Raw genomic sequence first — 16,832 nt, forward strand, 5'->3', positions numbered from 1 at the left:
CTGGTGCTTTGAGGTACCTCCAAGAATTCTCTTTCAGGTGCTTGGCTGGCTGGTTCTTGCTCACATACTCAGCATCTAACTGATTTTCATAAATGGTCTTTGGAAGGAATTTTCCACCACATCAGACTGGCAGTGATCTTCCTGGGGTTTCCACCTTCCCCTGCAGCATAGCAAATGGGTCACTTTCCAGGATTATTTGGGTATATCTCCCTGAATCAATTCCCTGACATTGCAAGTGGCTTGGGCACTGGTGCACCTCGGTGCCTCCTGCCCTAGGCCTGTGACACACAGTAGCTTAGTCTCCAGTGGAGAGCTGGAGCCGGCTGTTAAATTTAGAAATCCTTTTAGAACCGGTTGTTCCACGAGGGACAACTGGTTCTAAAAGGGCTTCTAAATTTAACAACCAGCCAAAAGTGGCACCTTAGGTGTCAACTCCATGGGTGCTCCAGGGCTGGAGCACCCAAGGGGAAAATTTGGTGGGTACAGAGCACCCACCGGCAGCTCCCTGCCCCCCCCCCGCCCCCAGCCCCAGCTCACCTCTGCTCCACTTCTGCCCCTGAGTTACGCTCTGTCCCACTCTGCTTTTACCACCCCCCTCCCCCCGGCTTCCCGTGAATCAGCTGTTCACGGGGGAAGCCGGGGCGGGCTGAGAAGCCGGCGGCGGCTTGGTGCCCAGGCCCATGAAGGCGGAGGTGGAGCGGAGGTGAGCTGGGGTCGGGGGGCGCAAGGAGGGCCGTCTGCGCCGCGGCAGGTAACCCTGGGGGGTATGTGTGTAGGGGAACCGCTCCCCACCCCAGCTCACCTCCGCCACCCTTGGCCTGAGGGCGAAGCTGCTGCCTGTTTCTCAGCTCTCCCCGGCTTCCCGCACGAACAGCTGATTCGCGGGAAGCGGGGGGGCGGGGGGCGCTGAAAAGCAGAGAGGGGCGGTTCGTTCAGGGGAGGAGGCAGAAGCGGAGCGGAGGTGAGCTGGGGCCGGGTGCAGGGTGGGGAGCTGCCGGTGGGTGCTCTGCACCCACCAAATTTCCTCCGTGGGGGCTCCAGCCCTGGAGCACCCATGGAGTCAGTGCCTAAGGTGCCACTTTTGATGTGCAGTGGGGGGAGCGGCCGCTCCCCCTGCTCCCCCCTAGCTACGCTCCCCCGCCCCTAGGAGCCAGAGGGACCTGCCAGATGCTTCCTGGGAGCTGCCCCAGGTAAGCACCACCGGGACTCCCCACCTTGCCCCCCGGCAGGTCCCTCTGGCTCTTAGGGGCAGGGTGGACACCCACTATGGTGGCCCATGAGACTCTCCTGCCCAGTTCTGGGGGAAGTCAGGGGACAGGGGAGGGGGGTAGATGGGGCAGGGGTCCTGGGGGGGCGTCAAGGAACGTGGGGGGTTGGATGGGGCAGGAGTCCCGGGGGGCGGGGGTGGGCAACGACCCCCTCGTGGGGTGAAGAGGGAACCAGTTGTTAAGATTTTGGCAGCTCATCACTGTTAGTCTCCCAAGGGTCATAGAACTTGGTCTAATATTGGTTGTTGGTGTTAGTATGTGGGTGCTGGGTGGTGTTGGGGGTCTGTGATATAGAGCAAGTCAGACTAGATGATCTGGAGGTCCCTTCTGGCCTTAAACTCTGTGATTCTCTCTCTTTCTCCATCTCTTTCCAAAGCTCATTGAAATTCATAGAAAGAGTCTCATGGACTTCAATTTGGTTTGGGTCGTGTCTTTGAACGCTAAAGCTGCCTCCTAGTAAACCTCCATCTATTATGACGGAATGATCTCATGAGCCCAGCCAATCAAATTATACAAAATTATGTTTGTGACCATAGATTTGAATTCCAAATGACTATTTAATTGGACTATATTTGTACCAGGGGATTATCACTTTTCACATACAGTATTAACAAGTTTTTGTTCACACAGATATTTTCAGATATTTCTGTATGCATATCCATATCCACCAGCAAACACAAATATTCATGTGTAAACAAAAGAGACTGTTATTTGTTATTCATCATTACAGCTGAACAATTTTTTTAAAATTGAAAAAGGGTTTTGTTTTGTTTTGTTTTTGAAAATGACCTTTTTTCATAAATGACAATTTTTATAAAGAACTGTTGACTTAGTGATTTTTTTTCTTTTTTCATGAAATCTTTCACTTCATTTTTTATCAAAGTTTTCAAGGAAAAACTTTATAAAAATCATTACTGATTTTTTTTCCATGTACCAAAATGCAGGGGGAAAAAACTCCTAAAAACTTAGAACCCTTAAAAATGGAAATAAGTCTGAAATTTTGAAATTCATCACTAAAAAAACCCTGTCAACTTTGTTCATGATTCTGTATTTCCTGTTGTTGTTATTTATTCTGTTGTTTAATTCAGACATTGAATCAGGGAATAGCAACATCATGTGAATCACCCAGCCAATCATATACATAATGGTCCCTTCTGACCTTAGTATCTATGAATCTATAATAAAAACTCTGGGGTTACTACAAATTTAAACTTTGCAACTGCACTCAGAAATTTGTCCTATGTCACTGAGGCCTTGATCCTGCTGATGTTTTATGCACGAGCTTATCTTACTTAGTGTGAGTAGTCCCGTTGAAGTCAGTTGGACCACTCAAATAAAATTCAGTATATGAGTAATGACATCAGGATGGGGGCCTAAATGTGAATTGCTAAAGCTAATGTCCACATAGGCAGTGATCGAAAGCCCTTTTAATTCAACTGCAATATGTTCATTGATTCCAATGTGCTGTGGCTGAGAACTCGAGATAGCTTCTTAGGGCCAGATTTTCAAAAAGCTTGTCAGTTCCTGAAGGTGCCATGTGGAAATTTTAAAAATTCCCCAGCAGGTTAGGTGCATAACTCCCATTGGTCTTAGAAGCCATATATTTAATTGTATCTAGGTGCCATCTGAATCTTTAGATGCCTAAATAGCCTTGCAAATACCAAAGGCAACATGAGCATGGGCTGAGAGTCAGGCTCAGTAGCAGGTCAGCCATTCAAAAATTCACGTCGACTGAATGTCTTCCATAAAGCCATCTTCAGCTCTTTATTTCTCAGAGTGTAACTGAAGGGGTTTAACAGCGGTGTGACAATAGGGTTCAAAATGCTGACAAACTTGTTTCAAGGAGCTCTGTTTGGAAGGCTGGACATAGAGGAAGATGGTGGAGCCGTACCAGATAGGGACAACAGTGAGGTGGGCCGAGCAAGTGGAAAAGGTCTTTTGCCAGCCTTGGGCCAAGGGGATCCTCAGTGCGGTGGAAATGATGTAAATTTAGGAGACCAGGGTTATGGGACATGGTCCCAGGATGATGATGATCAAGATGAGGAAAGCTGCCCTCTCAATCACCAAGGTGTCTGTGCAGGAGAATATGACTAAGGAATCTATGCTGCAGGAGAAATGATTAATGACATTAGAGCCACAGAAGGACAACCTGGCTATCAAATATGCTGGGCTAGACATAGCCAGAAAACCAGACACCCAGGAACCAAGGGCCAACTGAGCGGACAGGCTGCTGTTCATGATGGTGCAATAGCGCAATGGGTAGCAAATTCCCAGAGAGTGGTCACAGGCCATGGCAGATAAGAGGATTTGTTCTATGCAGCCCAGGGAGAACATGAAGTACGTCTGCAGGATGCAGCTAGTGAAGGAGGTGGTTCTGCTTTTCCCAAGGAAGACTGCAATTGTCTTGGGGACATAGACCGTGGAGTACCAGATCTCCAGGAAGGGGAGATTGCAGAGGAAGGAGTATATGGGGGGTGTGGAGATGATGGTCATGAGCTATTTAATTCTACAATGGGTCAGAAAGAACTCCCTTCAGTGCTCTTTGCAATGGGCCCAATGCCCCTCTGTAGTAAGTAATTAACCATTAGCAATCCTCTGTTATATAAGAAGAAACTAGGTTAGAGGGGTAAAGGTTCTTGTCCAAGGATGCACTGGGAGTCAGGGAAAAGCCAGGAATAGAGTCCAGGAGCTCCTGCCTTCTAATCCCCTAAGCTCCATGATTATAGAGTGCCTGATGATGATAGTTAAAGTCAATGGTACTCTTTCCATTCCCTCTAGTAGGCTTTGGAGAGACAGAGACAGAGACAGAGACAGAGAGAGATGGGCCCAATTTTGGGCCCCTCATTGGTCATTTTGGTCAGGTGCCAGCGAGGTTACCTTTAGCTTCTTAACCCTTTACAGGTGAGAGGATTTTTCCTCTAGCCAGGAGGGATTTTAAAGGTGTTTACCCTTCCCTTTATATTTATGACAGGTGTCTAACTTCCATTGCAGGTCAATAGTTGGGGGCTATATTTTTAAAGGTATTCAGGCACTTAGCTTCAATTAAATGCCTTTAAAAATCTGGTGCTAGGAACTTAACCTATTTAGGCAATTTTCTAAATCCCACTAGGAGCTTTAAGGTGCATAAATACCTTTGGAAATATTAGATCCCTGATGCCCACTGACTTTCAATGGGAGTTGGGTATCTAAATCCATTAGGCCCTGTCATAAATATACAGCTAAGAGTGTCATAAAATCCCTCCTTAACTGTAAAGGGTTAAGAAGCTCAGGTAACCTGGTTAGCACCTGACCAAAAGGACCAATAAGGGGAGAAGATACTTTCATATCTGTGAGGGAATGTTTTTGCTTTGTTCTCATTGTTGGTTCTCTTTGGGTCAGTGAGGAATCAGGACAGGGAAAATACATCTCCCAAAGCCCTACTTGAACTAAGCATCTAGATTACAAAAATTGTAAGTCAAGCAAGGAAATGCGTTAGTTTATCTTTTGATTTAGCTTGTGAATTTCCCCTGTGCTAGAGGGAGGTTTATCCCTAGTTTTTGTAACTTTTAAGTTTTGCTGAAAGGGAAATCCTCTGTGTTTTTGAATCTGATTATCCTGTAAAATTACCTTCCATCCTGATTTTACAGAGGTGCTTCTTTTACTTTTTTTTCTTTATAATAAAGTTCTGTTTTTTAAGAATCCAGTTGGGTTTTTAGGTCCTACAAACCCAAGGGTCTGGTTTGTGCTCACCTTGTTTATTTTTCAAGCCTCCCCAGGAAAGGGGGTGTAGGCTTGGGGGAATATTTTGTGGGAATAGGAACTCCAAGTGGTCCTTTCTCTGATTCTTTGTCTAAAACACTTGGTGGTGGCAGCATACCTCAGTCCAAGGACAAATAGAGATTTGTGCCTTGAGGAAGTTTTTACCCTAAGCTGGTAGAAATAAGCTTAGGGGTTCTTTCATGTTGGTCCCCACATCTGTATCCTAGAGTTCAGAGTGGGGAGGGAACCCTGACAGGCCCCTTTGAAAATCTTAACCTGGATGTCTTCTCCATTCTCTGATCTTCATTATAAATGCTAGCTACATAGTGTACACAGGAAATACAGAGACTCCAATACCACTAGTTTGGGCCTAGTCAAAGAGATAAACCTACAGGTATCTGACCCCGGGTATCACACTATTAGATGTTCCAGGAGATGCAGCAAGTTCTGGAAGCCACAGCATTGTTGTTGTTTTTTTATAAACCAGTTGATATTGCATAGAATAGAACCCACCCCAAAGCTTTGCCCAGGAAATGACAGCACATTCTGCAATATGGGAGGAATGCAAGTGGCCCTGATTTTACCAAGACAATGTATGACTAATAGGCCTCCTGGCCCTGAACGCTCTGACAGCTGTGTGACCAGTGATGCTTGTATCATGTGTGCTGCTGTTCTGTAAAGGGACATTGTAGTGGGGCAGTTACCCCGCTCCTGGAAAAAAAGGTTAAAGGCTGATTGGGGAGGCAGCCACAGCTGTGGCTGCACCCAATCAGGCCACACCTGGCCCTGTTATAAGGGCTCAGGGAGGAGCTAGGTTACAGTTTCTCTTTAGCTTTGGAGAGAGATGGACCTTGCTGCCTGGAGGAACAAGGGTATCTGAAGCTGGGCAGTGCTGGGGAAGGGCAAAAGGAGTGGGGGATCTCCAGCCTGGTAACACCTGAGGCTGAGGCCTTGGTAAAGGCCTAAGCAGGTACTAGGGCTGCAGAGGTGCAGCCTGGGGATAGGCAGAGGCAGCTGGTCCTACCCCCTTGCCAGTGATGGGCAGACTCTGCCCCAGAGAATGGGGGCTAGATGATGATTGGCAGTAGCCACTGGGTATAGAGGGTTGGGGGTTCCCCTGGGAGGGAAGACCCAGAGAGTGGGGGTACTGCTGGGGCAGAACACTTGAAGTAAAGGGCACCGGGGTCTGGGAGGGACATGGGGGACTGAGGTAGATGAGACACTGGCCAGCAGAGGTTGCTCTGAGAGCTGGAATTGAGTTAATTCCCAAGGCAACCAGCAGGAGGTGCTGCACCAGTGAGTCTGCAAACTGCTACAGACATGCTCCAGCATTATGAAGAGGGAGAGTGTGGTCCAGTGCAGAGGGTCTAGGGATGCTGGTGAGGTAACCTGGGCTTTAGTCCCATGCTGAACTGTTGTGTGACAGTGGGAAAGTCTGTTGATCTTGTTCACCTAAATACACCCTTCAGGACAAGTGTGCCTGCCTTGCACACTGTAGCCACTAGGTGGTGCTGTTTTAATAATAATAAACCCACCAAGACAAATGGAGGTTTTACAGCAGGGGTCTCAAACTCAATTTTCCTTAGGGCCAGGGCCAGTCTTCAAATCCTCCCAGCAGGCTAGTAATGTCACTGAAGATGGTGTTCAGAAAAGAAAATGTTTATATTGTATTTTTTATTTCAAATTTCTTAGAAATAATAAAACTGTCATACAACATTATACAATTCTTTGCCTGCCAGAGAGTTCTTAGAGTTTGCCAGACATGTGGCAATGCTTCTGTTCTGTCAGTTTGTTGATGTTTGGCCTCAGTGACTGAGCAGTTGAAACCTTCAGCACTGCAGCAAGGTGTGTGTCAGATAGTTGTTTGGTATTTTGACTTATTTATATTCATTGTGGGGGTAAAAATGATGCTGCCTCCATGGCTGACTCTGCCCAGCGACTAGTGATGCTATCTCTGTCCCTCTCCCCCAGCCAATGGGAGCTGGGGGCAACGCCTGCAGCAGACATTGCTGGCAGCATGTCTGCCTGTGTCTCTCCTCCACAGGCCAAAGTGGGGAGGTTCTCAGGCCACAGATAATCCATGGGCCAGGATTTTGAGACCCCTGTTTTACAGCCTGTCAATTCTTGTGTCAGGTGGGCTCCCCTTCACTGGTTGTACATATAATGCCCAGCACACTGTTGCTCTGGCAACTTTTGCATGCTACTGCACAATAAATCTGGGGATCAAAGCTGGAGTGACTTGCAGAAAACCGCATTGCTGCAGGGAAAGGAATGATAATTACAGTCATTGACTTACCGCCATTCCTTTAATTCCAGGTGTCCACTGAGTTCAGGGCAGCCACACAGATGTATGGCTCGCAGGGCCATGCCCTCACTGGAACTAAACTAACAGAGCTTCATTGGCTTGTGCATATTTAAATGGCATGGAATTAGCTAGCGTGCTGGCCCAGATCCTCTGCTGGAGGTAGTGGTTTGATAAGGCCTAAATCAGGAGCAATTTCATTGATATGACTACCACTTTGGTTCTGCACATTAATTTGAATGGAGAATGAAATAATAAGGACAGCTACATGAATGAACCTGACTGTATGGTTGGGAAAATGACTGAGTGCACGTGTCTGAGTGAAAGGACGGGTGACATAAGGTGACATACCTGGAAGTGATGGATTTATTTAGTTTGTGTTAGAGTAGTTTTGTATGTGTGCTTACACCTTAATATGGGTGTGTATTCACGTCTGAGTTTGTGTGTGAGTTCATCTCTGGGTGTGGATCTAGATGTGTGTCCCTTCACATGTGTGTCTGTGGTGTGTGATTTCTCCCCGTACCACTGATGTTCAGGCAGAACTGTGCTCCCCAGTGCAGTTGCTGCAGCTGGCTGATGCTAAATGTACCACTGCCTGATAGATCAGTGGGAGCATTTGCATCACTGGCAGCGACTGGATATTGTGTCTCATCTTACAGCTCTGTCCTGGCCTCTCTTGGTGCCACCAATCTAATTCATAGCAGCAATGGGCCTGAACTGAGCTTCCTAGACTAAGACAGAAACCTCAGCTCTGAACACCCTCAATTATCTTTGTGAGACTCAGATCCAGAGGTGAATTTCACAGGCTGGGGCAGTCATTAGTTATAAGTGGATCTGTAGCCATATGAAAATCACAGCATTGGGTAGGATGCCAATTGGCCTCTTAATTGGCAGGCTCGAAAGACAGGTAAAGGGAAGATGGTCACAGTGTAGGTACCAACTTCTGAGTTCTGACCTAGATAAATCGCTTCCTTCGGTCAGGTTTGAAGCATATTGTCTCACTGAACAGTGGTGTGTGTGTATCCTAATTTGTATTGCAACTGCTCTATCTAATCATCTATCTAACTATCCATCCCTTAATGGTCCATCTGGCCATTATCTAATTGGCCATTTGTATAGCCATCTGTCCATCCACCTAATTGTCTACCCTGCCCTCTCTGCCCATTGAGATGTCTCTCCATTTTCTTCCTTTTATCCATCTCATTGACCCAGCCATCTGTATTTCCAATTGCCCATCTACACTTCTGTCAATCTGCCATGTCATCTGTTCATCTGTCTAATCAGCTTTCTGTCCACCTGCCTAATGGTGTTTACATTTGCCTGCCCCTCCCTTACTATCTATCTATTACTAAGGGGCCCATCTCTGTGGAAAGTGGACTTCAGTGGGCAGGGGCTCCTAAGTGGGTGTATTTCACAGTCATGGGCACTAAAATAGCTTTAAAAATGCATCATGATTTTTGGTAATTAAAGGATATTCCTTCTAACTCTGAGTGCAACTAATTTCACAGGCAAAGCAGGTGGGAATTGGCGCTGACAAGCGGCTTGCTGTAACACTCTGCTAAGGGCAGCAGCGACAAAGGGATAGACAAGAGCTATCTCAGTCTCTGGTGGCTGATCAGAGAAGAGGCAATGAACAGTTTGTCCACAGACTGTAAAGTGCTTGACCTTCAGGCTGCTGCTCTTTCTATAGGTCTGATCACAGATTTGCTGTGACAGATCCCCAGTGTGAAGGAACCCTGATCAATTTCATTTGAAACATGTTAATTTCATTGACTCTTGCCTAAGATAAAAGTAATAATCAGTTAAAACACCCTGCTTCATTGCATGCTCATTAAAATCATCCCCGCTAGCAACAGCGTTACTAAAAAGAAAACTCTCCAATTAGCCATGCAGTGCCTGTGGCTCTATAGGGATTTATAGGAGGACACACAGGTTGTTATAATTTCACATGTCTTAACCAGCACTCTGAGGAATGTTAAACCCAGCTGAGACCTGAGCACTGCCTGGAGATTTAAAGAACCTCTCAAGGAACTAAGAGCCAGTGGAAGAAACAAAGTTACTTTTCGTTTTAATGGGTCCCATCGAGGGCCATTAGAATGGAAACATTGTTGGGAAATGCAGGTCCCGGCAGCAGTCCCATCAGGGCTGATTAGCAAGGAAAGTCAGAGGCATTGATTAATGTTAGACAAAGGAAGGGGAGGGTTCGTTCCTATGTCAAGTAGCCCCCTGATGTGTAAAGTGAAAGGGGTCAAGCCAGTTATGCCAATTCCTGTGAAAGGTGATCCCTTCTTTCATACATTCCACCAGAGTCCCATCTAGTGAGGGGATGTAATGGGATGTGTGGATTGCAAGGAAACTGAGAAACAAATGGGAGATTCCCACCGGGTTAGCAGAGGCAGCAGGGCCCAGGTGCAGTGAGTGAAAGGCAATTTCAGGATTCTAGGCCTCAGTGACAGAGATCAGCCAACATATGTGGATTGTGACAAGCTTTGCTGTCCTGCCCTTGACCCCCAGTTCTGCCAGTGTCCTCAGTGTCTTATCCACAGACCCCTACCCACAATGCTGCTCCATCTCTGGATTCACACCCAGTCACAAATACACGGGTCTGGTGCTCTTGACAGTGTTGTCAACCCCACTGTTTCATAAATCAAGAGAAAAACTTAAAAATCAAGAGATTTGGTATACAAATCAAGAGTTGCTATTTTTTCAAACATAGATCAGTATAGATATAGTGACCACTTACAAACCTCATTAGAGGCCTATTTAATTTTTGACAGGTCAGAGCTCTTTACAAAAACTCTATTGCTGCACCTGAAAACACTTTATAGCAGACTTTTAAAAACTCCTCCCTGTTAGCACCATGTTGCTCAGTTTAAGGTGCGGCTCAGTTTAAGGTGACGATGACAGATTCTCAATTAACAATGATGCTACATTCTAATTAGTCAGAGTCCAAATGCTGGAGGTCACTGGACATCTTAATTGAAGGTGATACAGTGATATCTTGTGCAAGCAAACCTTGGTTACCTGAAAAGGGTAGGGGGGGGGGGGAGGAAGAGGGGAAGACCCTGAGGTGGCGGGGGGCAAACCCAGTCTGAGTTGGAGGGGTGAGGTTAGGCCCCTGAGTGTGTGTGTGTGGAGGGGTAGTCCTGGCCCTGGAGGCAAGGCGGGGGCAAGGCCCTGGTTTGAGGGTGCAGGGGTCAGGCCAGGCCTTGGGTTGTGGGAGTTTTGCCCCACAGAGGGGGTGAAGGGGGCAGGCCTGGGATGTGGGGGGGCCGAGTGCAGACCCAGGGTGGGGGGTGTTAGGCCCCACAGATGGGGGTGTAGAAGGCAGTCCCAGTCTGGATGGGGGGTACGGGGGGTTAGGCCTTGGGGTGGGAAGGCCAAGGCCAGGCCCAGGCCCAGTCTGAGATGTGGTCAGAAGCAGGCCTGGCCCATGGAGGAAGCTGGAGGACAGACTGGCCAACTAGGCTCAGTGGAGCCTCCTGGTCAGCAGGGAACAGTGGTGGTAGCGGCGGGGCCCAGAGTCTCCTCCCTGGGCTGGGCCGGGGGAGGTGGCGTGGACCCACCCAGAGCAAGCTGAATGACAGCAGCGGGCAGGATGCTGGTACTGTTCACCAAGCTGCTGGACTGGTTCCGGGCACTGTACTGGAGGGAGGAGATGGAGCTTTCTCCGGTGGGGCTGCTGTACTTGGGCAAAATGAGAAACTTCATGCAAATCACACCCGCAGGAAAAAAATCCTGAGATTTGAGAGTTCTACCATGAGATCCTGAGTGAGGCTTAATTTGACTTAGAAATCGTGTCTATCAACAGTAAATTCATGAGAAATGGCATGTCTGTCTTGAACAGCTATGTAACAATTTGTGGGAGGATTCCTTCAGTGTGTCAGCCCCCTTAGGGTCACATGCTCACTAGGATAAGCCACTTGACTTCAGCATCTCCTGGGACTGAATCTCAGAGCCTTCAGCACCCCTACGTCACGCTGTGAGCTCCCTGCAGTGAGTCCACCTGAGTTGGACACCTAAGGGAGACTTGCACACCCAAAAGGAGCCATGAACCCTCACCTCCCTTAGTCTGCAGTGACTCTCAGACAGCCGTGTAAAATGTCTGGAACACAGCATAGAAAGTCCTTACTTAATATGGAGTACAAAAAGATGGTCAGCCCCAGAGCCCAGACCCCTCTTGCCCTCCTTTAGTCTCAGTCCAGAAGCATCTCCATGTCTCCATCAGCCCACAGTTAACAACACCTCCCTCCCCCCGGCTCCTCCTCAATTCTTTGTTCTCCACTGATTACACCCGCCTGGCCTCCTAAGGAGGGTGGGACATCTATGTCACTTGTTGCTAGGTGCCAAATGTTCGGGCAATTGGACTGGCCATTGACTTCTCCATGGGCATAGGGGCCCAGGCCACACACCTGTGTCTCTGCAAAGTGTAAACAACCATTTCCCACCACATAGTTAACTATACACCACATACGGGAAACTGAGGCAACACACTATTAATCTAAAATATGAAAAATTCCTGCTCCATCACACACACGTGTGAGCGCACACACACACACAGAGCTCTGCCAGTGCCCCTCAATCCTGAGTTGCAGTCCCCTTCTATCTCAGTCCTGGGCTCCCCCCTCCCCACAGCTCTGCCAATGACCCTGAGTCCTAACCTGCAGCCCCCTGCTGTTCCATTTCTAGGCTTGCTCACTCTCTCATTCACACAGTTCTGCTGATAACCTCAATGCCAAAACACAGACCTGCTGCTACCCCAGCCCTGGGCTCCCCCCAACCCTCACCTCTGCCAATGCCTGTTAATTCTAACCTGCAGCCACCTGTTATTTCACCTCTGGACATTCACATACACAGTTCTGCAGATGCACTGCAATCCAGATCCACGGCCTCTGGTGTCCCAGCCCTGTTCCTCTCACAGCTATGCCAGTGACCCTCAATCCCAACCTGCAGCCCCCTGCTATTCCAGCCCTGGCTCCCTTCACAGGTCTGCTGATGTACCTCAGTCCTGACCCACAATACCCCTACTATTCCTGACCCCAAATACTTCCCCGCTCCGCCAGTGCATGACAATAATGAGTTACAACCTGCTCTGTCCTGGCTGTCTTGCCCCAAACACACAACACTGACAATTCCCCTGGATCAGATGATATCCTACCTGATCCCATTGATCAACTGTGACATCTGCTAGTCCAATCAATAAACCAAACAGCCAGTATGATCCAGAGGACTTGGGTTTGAAAGAAAATATTAGACATTGTGATGTTCCCCTCTGGTGTTATCTAGACTGGTGATCTGCTAGGTCACCTTGAGTCTGGGAGCCAGCTTTACCCAGCTCTGCTGTGAGAACCCCCACTCCTGGGCTGTTCACGCACAACCTCTGGCATGTAAGCTGCTCCCAGCTACTTACCAAGGGTTGTGGGGGATTCTCCATATGGACTATTTTTAACTTGAGATTTTATATTTTTTTCTGAAAGCGCTGTGCTGTAAATTTAGGGGAAGTTATCTGACCTGTGCTATACAAGAGGTCAGACTACATGATCACAATGGTCCCTTCTGGCCTTCAAATCTATTAATCTATCTATGAATCTATTATTAGAAGCATAATTACAACCTGTGACCATGATTGACAGCAATGTGTGAGCCAAGCATGGACTCTTTGTAAAGTAGGGATAAAGAAAAAATTTCTGTACTAATTCAAAATGATTCTGAATGGTACCCCAATTTATTGTAGCCCTCATTAGCGATGACCTTTTAAGAGTGATCAGCTGTGACATCAATAAGTCAAACAGACAGTATGATCCAGGGGACAGTCGGGAGACTTAGGTTTCAAAGAAAATAGTAAAGAAAGCCTGTCATTTTTTTTTTACTAAAGATCCATTTTGCTTAGGAGAAACATGAGGCCTATTATAAGAAGCCTGGTACAAGGCCTGAGGCCTGAACTAACGTAGCAGTCAGGCCCTGATGATATAAAGCAAAATTAGCAAAAGTGAGGCTGTGAGGAGAAGTCAGGCCCTGATATAAAACATGCCTGCTTGCAAGTTCATAGAACCTAGCAAGAACAGGGCTGGTATTGCAAAAACACACACATTCCCAAGAAGTGCTAAGCACAGGACACTCACACAAACACATTGCAGAAGGTTGGTACCAGAACACCCTGATATCAAGGATAGTTTATGCATACTCCCCAAAGAAAACAGGGACACACTGACCCCTCCTAAAGATATGGTCAAGATGACAGCATGATGGAAAGAGAAGTTTTGATTGAACGAACATGTTAAAGGCAAAGGGTGGTTAACTACCTACCTCAGAGGGGCAATACTATCAGTGTATAAAAGGAGGGTCACAGAAGGTATGTCTCTGTCCAGCTGAGGGGGGAAAGGAAGGTCCTGCCATTCACTGAGCTGAGTCCACTGTAACAGTCATACATGTTGTTAGGATATAGATATTCAGGCCTGTCTGTAAAGGCCTATACTCTAAGAATTTAGGTGTATTCTTATCACTTGGCTAGTGATAGAGGTATAAAAGAACGAATCAAAACCACTGTCTGCCAGTGTAAGGGCCTTCTCTTACTGTGACAGTCTGAGGCCCTGTGCTTAGGCTCAGGCCTTTGGCTAAGCAGCAGAGGCAGCCATAAGCTGGGAAGCGAACGGTCACATCCTCACATTCCAAACTAGTCACATTGAAATAAGGTGCTATTGGGCTGTTAGGCACTATCAGGACAGGATTGTATTCCTATCACCTCCAGAGAAAGGGAAGTGCCTAGAAAATGTAAAAGGAAACTTAGTTTGATAGCATCCTGTCTGGCAAGAACTCACTTATCAATAGCTGGGATGTGAAATCCTCACTTCTGTATTGTTTTGTCATTATAGTTCCCACTTTGCTGTTGTTTGTCTGTATAATCTCTGTCTGGTTCTGTGATTGTTCCTGTCTGCTGTATAATTAATTTTGCTGGGTGTAAACTAATTGAGGTGGTGGGATATAATTGGTTACATAATCATGTTACAATATGTTAGGATTGGTTAGTTAAATTTCAGGAAAATGATTGGTTAAGGTATAGCTAAGCAGAACTCAAGTTTTACTATGTAATCTGTAGTCAATGAGGAAGTGACTGGGTGTGGGTGGGCATGGACATGTGGGTGTGTGTGATGGGAACAGGGAATGGGGGTAAGAAAATTGGAATCATGTTTTGCTAAAGGGGGAAATGGGAACAGGGAATGGGAGTAAGGACGTTGGAATCATGTTTGGCTAAGGGTAGGAATGGGAACAGGGACACAGGTGTAAGGCTCTGGTGTCAGAGCTGGGAAGGAGGATACTAAGGAAGGAAACTGGAATCATGCTTGCTGGAAGTTCACCCCAATAAACATTGAATTGTTTGCACCTTTGGACTTCGGGTATTGTTGCTCTCTGTTCATGCGAGAAGGACCAGGGAAGTAAGTGGGTGAAGGAATAAGCCCCCTAACATCTTGGAGCTGGTGACTCGGATGCATCGCATTGGATAGGTGAGTGGCAGCCTGTAAGTCCCCCTCCCCAACAGTTTGCGCAGCTGCTTGGAGGGGGTATCGCGAACTCTCGTGATGGTAGTTGCGGGTTCTGGCAAGCCAGGGTAAAGGAGTTTTTGGATAAATGGATAAGGGAGGACCAGGGCCCATACCAGGTACAGGGGTCAACCTGGGATAAGATTAAAAAGGAAATGGAGGAAGTGTTAGGGGGACCCAGAGGTATGGGGGGTGGCTGAGGAGCCCACCCTCCTTGGTATATGGGTAGGGGAAGAAGGTCCCTGCCCATGGGGACTGAATGCCTCCCAGGGAAAAGAGGCACTTCAGTCTGCTTGAGAGGTTTGAAGTAAGGGCAGCATTATGGGAAGCTGCCAGTAATCTTTCAAGTTTGGTGCTGCTTCAGCAAGGGCTGCTGAAGGGTTGTAAATTAGTTAGGGGTAGTGAAAGATGATTTGGCACAAAAGGGTTTAAGGTCAAAAGCAGAGTTAACAGACCACCTTTAGAGACTGGATCTGAGACTTGGTCCTGGGGGAGTAGAGGAAAAAAAAATAAAAGTTTCAAAGTGCAACCTGCCTTTCCACACTCTTGTTTTTCTGAAGTTTTAATGGAGGGTACTTTGGATACTTATGTGAGATGTCAAGAAGGAAGTTTTTGTTTAATGATAAAACCCAGTTATATAAATGTAACTGTATGTGCAACTCTGTGCAGTCACATTGGATGGAAGCTTGGTCATTAAATTTTCCAAGGGGGTCAGGTAGAGTGGCTACTATCACCACTACGCTTCTGTCCCCAGAAGCCTTTGTAGCTATTCTGAGGGAAAATGGGCCCTTTTCCCACAGAAATGGTCTATAAGGGACTGCTGCAGGCAGCAGGCAGAGAGAGAATCTGAGCAAAATTATTTGACTATTGGGTAATGTAATCAAAATCACTAAAGGATGGAAGAGGTTTCTTTTGGAACTTAACTTGGCTGCCCCTAGTTGTGTCTAGTTCTACAAGATGGAAGTGTAATCGGGGTACAGTTGTGTAAAAAAGAGTAATCACAGTGCAAGGGATGTTAGGCAAAACAGAATTTTGTTTGTGTGTGCGCACAGGTAAAAGAAAAGAAAAAGGGGAGGAATGATGGGAACACTGAGCCTTGGGATGGCTCTGGGGGATTAGATTGTTGCTTTGGTGGGTTCTGCATGAAAACTCTGTAGGCATGGGGGAGGCAGTTATACCTTGTGTAAAATTAATTTGGCTAATATGATTTTATGGAGGTTAAACTATATGGAAGGAATTTGCATTTTCCCAGGACATGTGCAGTGTATATTGGAAAAGGAGTAAAAGAAATGCAAATAAAACATGACAGGTTTCAGAGGAACAGCCGTGTTAGTCTGTATTCGCAAAAAGAAAAGGAGGACTTGTGGCACCTTAGAGACTAACCAATTTATTTGAGCATGAGCTTTCGTGAGCTACAGCTCACTTCATCAGATGTTTACCGTGGAAACTGCAGCAGACTTTATATACACACAGAAATCATGAAACAATACCTCCTCCCACCCCACTGTCCTGCTGGTAATAGCTTATCTAAAGTGATCAACAGGTGGGCCATTTCCAGCACAAATCCAGGTTTTCTCACCCTCCACCCCCCGACACAAATTCACTCTCCTGCTGGTGCTAGCCCATCCAAAGTGACAACTCTTTACATAATCAAGTCGGGCTATTTCCTGCATAGATCAAGGTTTTCTCACATCCCCCCCACCCCCATACACACACAAACTCACTCTCCTGCTGGTAATAGCTCATCTAAACTGACCATTCTCCAGGTTTAAATCCAAGTTAAACCAGAACATCTGGGGGGGGGGGGTAGGAAAAAACAAGAGGAAACAGGCTACCTTGCATAATGACTTAGCCACTCCCAGTCTCTATTTAAGCCTAAATTAATAGTATCCAATTTGCAAATGAATTCCAATTCAGCAGTTTCTCGCTGGAGTCTGGAACTATGCCATCATGTGCCAGCAATGCCCCTCTGCCATGTACATTGGT

General features: G+C 46.9%; 1 pseudogene; it reads right to left on the reverse strand.

The window, feature by feature from the left end:
* Positions 1 to 2,974: 2,974 nt before the first annotated feature.
* LOC140897234 (olfactory receptor 6F1-like) lies at positions 2,975 to 3,761 on the reverse strand (annotated as a pseudogene).
* Between the last annotated feature and the right edge of the window lie 13,071 nt (positions 3,762 to 16,832).

Source organism: Lepidochelys kempii, chromosome 13 (assembly GCF_965140265.1).
Source record: "Lepidochelys kempii isolate rLepKem1 chromosome 13, rLepKem1.hap2, whole genome shotgun sequence".
Lineage (NCBI taxonomy): Eukaryota > Metazoa > Chordata > Testudines > Cheloniidae > Lepidochelys > Lepidochelys kempii.